At 43.6% G+C, this 8,295-nt stretch overlaps 1 protein-coding gene across 1 annotated transcript in view; it reads left to right on the top strand.

The window, feature by feature from the left end:
* Nucleotides 1–574: 574 nt before the first annotated feature.
* The window catches only part of NCALD (neurocalcin delta), a 67,976-nt gene continuing 60,255 nt past the window's right edge, over nucleotides 575–8,295 (top strand). Inside the window, exon 1 of the mRNA XM_063131036.1 lies at nucleotides 575–656. The gene's annotated coding sequence lies outside the window, so the exon portion shown is untranslated. The remainder of the gene's footprint in view (nucleotides 657–8,295) is intronic.

Here is an 8,295-nt window from a genome sequence, read left to right as displayed (position 1 = left end):
TTGAAGTGCACTGACAACTGTTGGGGCCCATTGACACAGACCATATACCACTTTCATAGTGCTATATCCTGCTTGGTGTGGCTCCTGCCTTTTATATACCGCTTTCATACCGCTTCAGCAAGATTGCTAGATCAAACACCTTCAGACCAAATTTATAAGCTACTCTTCCCACCCCCCAAAATTGGTCCCCAAAGTTAAAACGTTACAAACAAAGCTTACAACCAAATAAGTGCTTGCATATTTCCGAAGGTAGGTAAGTCGGGAGGCAGGGAAGTTGTTTTCCGGTGCGCTTTTTGAAAATCCCTCCTCGAAGTCAAAACGCCCGGCGTCTGGAGGATTCCGCGCGGCCCCGGACGGGTTCCCAACGCGTGCACACGAGCCTGACAAATGACCTCTTGCAACGATTTCTGCGGGCCGGGCTGCGGTTGCTACGGCGACCAATGCTCTTTTGGTTTGCATCGAGCCATGTGACAGTGACTTTGACGTCAGCTGGAGGCAGGGGCTGGGCTTGGAGAGTAGGGAGGCAAAGCCTTGTGTGAGAATCTGGTAGATGCTGGCGGGCTTTTATCTCTCGCTCTCTCGCTCGCTGACCTCGCCGCTTCCTCCCGGGCTGCTAGAGCATGGAGTATTAAAGACGCGCCTTTCTGCAGTGTAAGGTAAAAACAACAGCGAAACAGGCTCTAAGGACCACGACGACCCGGACGCCTCTTTCCCTTTCCCCGATCGCGGCTGAGTAACGCGGCTTCTCCCCTTCTCCCTGCTCCGCGTGTGTTTGTTTTGGCCGCGTTGCAAGTTTTTCCCCCTTCGAGGAGCTGTTAGGATCAGGCAGAGAGCGGCGGCGGCGGCGGCGGCTTCCCCTTGGACTTGTGTGCTCGCGGCGGTGGAGGCTGCCGCAGCAGCAGCGGAAGAAAGTTAAATGCAGATTAGTGGGCAGAGGAAGGGGGAATATAGCGTCAGGAGTCTAGGCTGGACTTTTTTTATTTAAGCCGCCGTGGGATAGCGTGAGGAAGAGAGTGGGTTGCATTCCCACGGAATGCGATTTCTCCCTCCGCATTTTTATCAGGCTTTGCGGGAGCCTCAGACCTTTGGTCGAGGTTTAAATCTGAATTGAATTCCTGATCCGATTAAAGAACCGTTTTGGAAGCTCCTTTTTTTTTTTTTTTTTTTTAAAGAGATCCCGCTGTGTTTGACTTCCGACTCCTCCGATGCAGAAACATTTCGTTGATATCCCATCGATATCAATGCTCCTTCCTAATGAGTTTGTGTGATCGCGACCAGGGCAGGGCTGCTCCGTGGTTAAACAGGCTGGTTTGGAAGGAAGCCCCATTGAATTGCATGGGAGCGAACTTCTAAGTAAGCGCGAGTGTATGAAACCGCCAGCAAAATCTCAATGAATTGATATTTATTTATTAGTTCTCCCGATCCGGGAGGACTCATGTTGTTGTAAGTAGGAGGGTTGTAAACAGAGAGGAAAGGGTCTCAAGACCAGCTTCAAACCATAATCTGAAATATTCCAAGATGCTAAATATTCCTGAAGCAAAGGAGTTGTGTGACTCCTTTGCTTCAGTCCACTTACAGCTTTGCCTTTCAGCTTCTTCTCTGGAGGAAAAGTAAGTTGAACTGAAAAAAGGATTTCTCTTTTTTTGAACGTATAGTCCCAGTTGAAAGTAGTAGTAGTAGTAATAATAATAATAATAATAGACAGACACCTCAAGTTCTCTTTGTTAAGGGGGAAACACAGAAAATAGATTGCTACCATGCACAGAACAGATGTAATCAAAACTGCTGAGCCCCTGTACAGGGTTTGAATGAGAGTTAGTATGGATGACTGCCTATGTAGATTGTTGTCCATCTTTGGAACTCGGGAAGGCTCATGTATGAGAACAATGACATGATTCACCATTTACTTGCCTTTTCTTTGACAAAAGTGTGGGGCTTTATTATTGATAGCAATAGTTGCAACACTTTAAAAGAAACAGCATATCCTTGAAATTTCCTGTGGATCTGTGTACTGTACTTAAACTCAGTCAACTGTTTAAAAACACACACACTAAACTAATGCGTGAAAGTAATGTGATTAAAACTTTTCAGGTATGCTAAAGCATACTGGAAATCTTTCCCTTTGGATGCTTCCTGAATTCCGTTCCCCCCCCCCCCCCCCCCGTTAATGGATTTTTCTTTTCCTGGAAAGGAAAAAGATGGAAGAAAAAGCAGGAAAACGTAACACAATTACAAAATGAAGATGATGCCATCTTGACCTCCTGTAAAACTCTATGAATGAGCGTAGATGATTTCGCAGTAAAATCCTCCTCTGGAAGCAAAACCCCAGTCTCTGGTGGGCTTAGTATGTGAGATACTATCTGTAGATTTGATGTTCTGGGTGGGGGCGAAATAAAGTCATTGTCTTTGATCAACATACTTATGCAAAGACTCGCGCAAATTATTGTTTCATATTAGCTTGTGGTCAGTATTCGAAACTATTAAGAAACTTGTTTTTAAAGTATCGCTTTCGGGTGGCTGCTTATCAATCAGCGGCGAGGGTTGCCACCCAATTTATTTGCTTAGGTAGAATATAATTAAGCAACCTTGCAGTTGCTTTAAAAGTACAATTACAGGCAATGTACTGATCTATTAAAATTCTACATGGAATCTCTCCAGGGGAAAATGAAGCTTTTTAAACACCCCGCTGTGTATATTAATCAGCTCCTAGACTTGAAGGCTAGACGGTGACCCCCTTATGCTTTCAAACAGTAGACAAGTTGTTCAGTTATAGGGAAATATTCCTTTGAATAATTGCTTTCAAGTGTATCACATTTTTACAGTAGTTCTAGCCCTTTAACTTCTTGATCTGCTGCACAGTAGTTGAAATTCACAATGGACTTATTGGTTTGCCTCGTCAACCCGTTATTTATTCTGAAGTAGACCTATTCTGAAGCAGTGGGTTGCAGGCGGCAATGAACGAAGGAGTCGCAGCAACCAGCTCAACATTTATTAAAGCTTATTCAGATGGGCTGGAGGCCAGATTTAGTAAACTCACACTTTGAATCCAACTGCACTCTGGATCTGAGGCCCAGGCAATGAGAGTTATTTGGCTGATCTGTATCCCTTTTGTTGACTAGTGCATGTTTTGCAGATGTGTAAAATAAAAATAAGTCCTGGGACGAACTGTCCCCTGAAGTCCACAAAAAGGTCCCCTTATAACAATGCTGGATCCAGGTTTTTGAGGGCCCTTGGGCAAGGTTCTCGCATTTGGCCAAATCTCTTCTATTTTAGCTCTTGCCAGTGAGCAAGGCCAGATCTACACCTTGTGTCAAATCTTAACAAATGTGGAATAAAAAGCAGGAATTAACACTATGAAAGTGGTATATGAGGATTGTGCTCCAACATTTATCAGAGCACTTCAGTGCCACTGTAAAGCAGTAGCGTGGGTCTAGCCCAAGTAGGCAATGGCATCTCCTGCTCTTCCTCTTCCTCCCCCTCACCACCAGAGTGAAAGGCAGGTGAATAAACAGGTTGCAATGGTGAAGTGGAGGAGCAGGTCCAGAGGACTCCAAGTGGGCCCTTGCTGGGGTGTGGGCCCTTGGCCAGTGCCCAGTTATGCCTACCCTTGTTTTCTACCCTGCCCTAGAAAATTGAAATGGTTGTTACCCGCTTTGCATCCTTAAGAGTGGACTTGGCCCTTTGTTAGGGGATAGGACCAGAGAACCAGTGCATGATGTGGAATTGAGTTTGCTGGTTGGAAGCTGGAACAACTGGGGATGTTGATAGTCCGAAGCCAAAATTAGTGTTCAGAGACCAGAATTTCCCCATTACTCCCATCTCCTACCTTACAGTGAACTCAAATCCTAATGGGTGTGGTGGGAAAACCCACTTTGTGGATTTTTGCAAGGTTACAAAATCATAGCATGATAAGTTCTGTGTGGCATAGCTTGCTTAAGCCATCTCTCTTCATTCATTCTTTTAAGGGCAACTTCAAGTGGTTGCATAGCTTCATACAACCAAAACATTCTTCCGCCTAGTGGGGATCAAGTGCGGTTGGCGTAATGTAGGTTTACCCACTTCCTGTCCTTCAGATTCCTTGTAAGGTTCTGTGCATGGGGGTTGCCTGTGTAATTGGGAAATTTAGATGGGTAAGCCACATTGTAGTTTCCACATTGCAGTACCCACAAGATGACCTAAAACAGCCTTCCCCAACCTGGTGCCCTCCAGATGTGTTAGACTGCAACTTCCATAATTCCTAGCCAACATGGCCAATTGTCCATGTTGGCTGGCAATTCTGAGAGTCGCCTTCCAACACATCTGGAGAACACGAGGTTGGGGATGGCTGATGTGAAGGTGATGATTTGATACAGAGCCACCTTATGCCTAGATGTTCTCTCTTTGCAACACCTAGCTGGATGTAGTAGGCTGTGTGTTACTTGGATATGCATATTTCAGTGTGGGCTGATCCTCTTTCAATTCTTGGTGGTGGAACCAGATGAGATCCTTTCTGTATACTTCAAAGCCTAAATTATGCATCTTTCTATAAATCATTATTCAGCTCGGCTTCCATAGGCGATAACAGAAATGCGAAAATACAGTGCATGAAATGATGACAAGACTCCTGTCTTAAAGGATATTATAATGGGCAAAGAGGTGGATCATCCCCAAATTAGTTTTCATTACAGCAGCCGTGGTAGCAATTGCCAACATGAGATTCAATAAAAGCTTCATGAGATTTAGATAATGGTTTGAATAATACTTGTTGAAATCTGTTAGCTAAGCCAAAAAGCTATCATTTGGAGATAATACCGAATCATATTTAAACATAGGTTTAGCTTAATGGCATATGGTGGACCATATTTGGTTTACTGTATTAGTAAAATAGAAGAGCCTTTTGGTGAAAAGTAACCAATGAGTCATTTTGTATTTTAAAATGATTTGAAAGCAAAACTAGTTGGTTCCATAGACTGCAACCAAATACAATGCAACCTTCGTTCACTTCAGCAGGACTTTGGCACAAACTCCAATTGAATGGAGGCTATAAAGCTGCAGTACTCGATGAATTTATTTATACTTATTATTGTCATTTATATTCTAAAACAACAACAGGAAGGTACTCATGAGCACACAATAAACAGGCACTTTTGTGACGAGTCACTTGTTTTTCTTTTAACATTTATATACCACTTTATTTGCTAAGAAACCACCAAGGCTGTGCACAGCAATTTAAACAATAAAACCGTAAAACAAAAATGACACAAAAGTGTTTAAACTAGATCGTTTAAAAGATTAAAACGATGCGTCTTCACACGCTTTCGAAAAGCCAAGAGAGTGCGGCCGTGTGTAGTTCTTGAGGGAGCAAACTGTGCATTCTGTAGTTTGGAGGTGTGTGTGTACGTGTGCACATGACCCAAGAGAAGGCCCTTGGTGACGTAGGCTGTGGTCTTAAATATGTTTGTTCCTGAGGTGGAGCCCCGGTGATCACTTTGCAGCTCTGCCAGAATCAAGAATATTTACAATTTCCATATCACTCATGGTAGTTATGGTGTTCGGTTACTGTGGTTTCCTGTTGCTACTACAATCATAAAATAAGCGGTAGTTATCCAACAGTTATAAGTTAAAGACAAAGCTGGAATAATCCCAGAGCCATGGTTGCTCAACATCTAGTTATTTGAAGCTGGTGCCTTGGAACTTGTCCCATTTATTCAATGGTGGACTGGGTGAGCCCCAAAATAATCCTCTGATAGCTCCTTTCTGAAGAGCTTTTGCAACTCCAGTCAAGGGTGAGGTGGGATGTGAGTTCTTGAAGAGACATTAGCACTGGCCAACCCAGGTCATACCAGGAAGCCTTGCTCCCCTACACAAGTACGAACACCAGTGTTGCAAATAATAATAATAATAATAATAATAATAATAATAATAATAATAATTTATTTCTTACTCGCCTCACCATTTTGGTCGAGCGGGGAAAGGTGTGCAAAGGACATGCACAACTCCTGCAGGTCAGACTGTTTATCAGAGTGTGTAATCCAGGTATTGGTTCTTGCAAGATTTGGTGCCAGAGGAAGGGTCATAGGACAAATTGTACCTCTTTAATCAGGAAGGATGTGGCTTGGAAGACCACATTGACACTCTCCCTTTCAGTGCAGATGCCAACAATTAGGCATGGGGGATGTCTTGTGGAGGTTGTTCAACTTGGCTGTGCATCACCATGATTTGATAGACTAATTTGCAAGTAATACTGGATGCTGTCAGTAGGATGGGTGGGATGGGTGACAGTAGTGGAAGCTGGTGAGTCTGATGACAGTGGGTTGGTGAATCCGCACCAGGTTTCAGTCAGGACCAATCAGAACTCTAAAGGAGCTATCCAAGGTGTGGTCGCAGATTCACCGCCCCACTGACATCGGACCCACCAGTCTCCACTGGGTGACAGATGATCTTGAGGCGTCTCCCCATCTACCAGCATGCACTCCTGTTTACACTCTTCAAACCCTTCTGAGGTTGCTGTTGTGACCCCGGTGAGAGAAGATTCTCCGGTGCTTCCTGCAGCATTGGGGGTGGGGGTGGAGATCCATGATGGATCCTCCCCTGTGCTTGTAGTTCTGCCCATGGGCATGGCGATCTGCAGGATCCTGTGTTGTCTCAGATGCTGTATAGGGATTTTAGGATTACTCTGACCAAATTTAAAAGAGAATAATACCCAAGTAAATAGCAGAATAAAAGCCAGCAGCAGTTTAGACATGTTTAAAAGCAAATCCAGAGGTGTAAAAAGCTCTATACTCTTAGCTGGGAGTGCATTTGGATATATAAAATACTGGGTGGGTGGGTGGTGGAAGAGAAATCTACTTCCTGGTTTTGGACTTCCTGTGTTATCCACAGCAGACCGTGAGCATGTTCCTTTACAGTGAGATGGGCAAGCTGGAGATAGAGACTTCTTCCACATGTTGCCACATGAGGAGATGTGCAAAGTCTGCTTCCCATGAAAACATGGGAAGAAGAAGCATAAGACTTGCCCCTGCTCTCCTTGTTCATGTCCAGAGATGCCCTGTGGTCTTCTCTTCAACTTCTGAACAGAATCTATTCTTTTAAAAAGAATTCTAGTACTTGTGGCTACTGAGATAAGAGCTGACCTGCATATTCAGAAAGAATGTGGTATAGCATTCCTGATCTGATACTTCCCCATATCAGACACTCCCTTCAGATAGAGAGCTAGCATGTCAGGGGAAAAGGCTAGACTAGAATCCTTTGTCCACAGGTTCCTTTTGATCCTGTGATTCCTCCATCCATCTTCTGAGGTGTGTGCCACCTCAGAAGAACTGTGCCAGGTAATCTTGAAAAATATAGATTGGTCCTCAGTTTGAATATGGGAGGACAACCATTTGCAATGTGGGCCTTAGCTAGACCTAAGGTTTATCCTGGGGTTGTCCCTGCCTGCTCCCGGGATCCCCTGTGTGTCATTTACATGAACAGGGATAACCCCAGGACGATCCTGGGATAAACCTTATGTCTAGCTAAGGCCATAGTCTTCTGTGTCAGAAAACCTCCCTTTTGCTCTAAATATACCAAAACTGGACAAAGTTGTTTTTTTCTTGAATACAAAAAAGCCTTCATCATTTGGCTCCGATTGACTTTTTAGCTAGTGCATCAACTAACATAATTTGGTCAGTAAAATGTGACATTATGGTTGATCCTAATAAGGATATTGCTCTGTTATAAATTTGGGATTCTTTTCCTGTGGCCCAACATGGCTATCTATGCCTTTTCTGCCAAATTTAAAACACACTCCCTTCTCCCTGTCTATAGCTTCCTTGACAATATTTACTCCACAGGTTATACAAGGATTTGGCACATGCCTCTCCCATTAGTCTTAATACGAGTTGCACGTGTCAATCCTTTGCATGCACCTGAGGATGAAACAGCTTGCCTCATGTATAGTCAGGGAGATGACAGGCTCTTGATCACTGTTATAAGAGAAAAAGTAGCATTAAAGCCAACTGGGGCCTTATTAACTGAATTCATCCAAACAGATAGGATTTACAACCATGCTCAAATGCTCTACATACTTTATCTGCATTACTGTATTTTATTTAATGTGTGAGTGGTGACCATTGAAGAGTAGAGGTCAGTGACAATACATGAAATTCCAGAAATAATCTTCATCATTTTCTTTCTCTGTTATTGAAATGTCTGGTTCAGTCGCGTGGCACATGAAACACTGTCTTCATGTTACGTCTGCCCTTTTATCTCAATCTCCCCACCCCCACAAACCACTTTTATGACTTTAAAAAAATGTGCTTTCAATGTATTCTTTTT

This window comes from Elgaria multicarinata, chromosome 7 (genome assembly GCF_023053635.1).
Source record: "Elgaria multicarinata webbii isolate HBS135686 ecotype San Diego chromosome 7, rElgMul1.1.pri, whole genome shotgun sequence".
NCBI lineage: Eukaryota > Metazoa > Chordata > Lepidosauria > Squamata > Anguidae > Elgaria > Elgaria multicarinata.
Note: the sequence above shows the minus strand (reverse complement) of the source record. Positions and strands in the feature narration are given on the sequence as shown.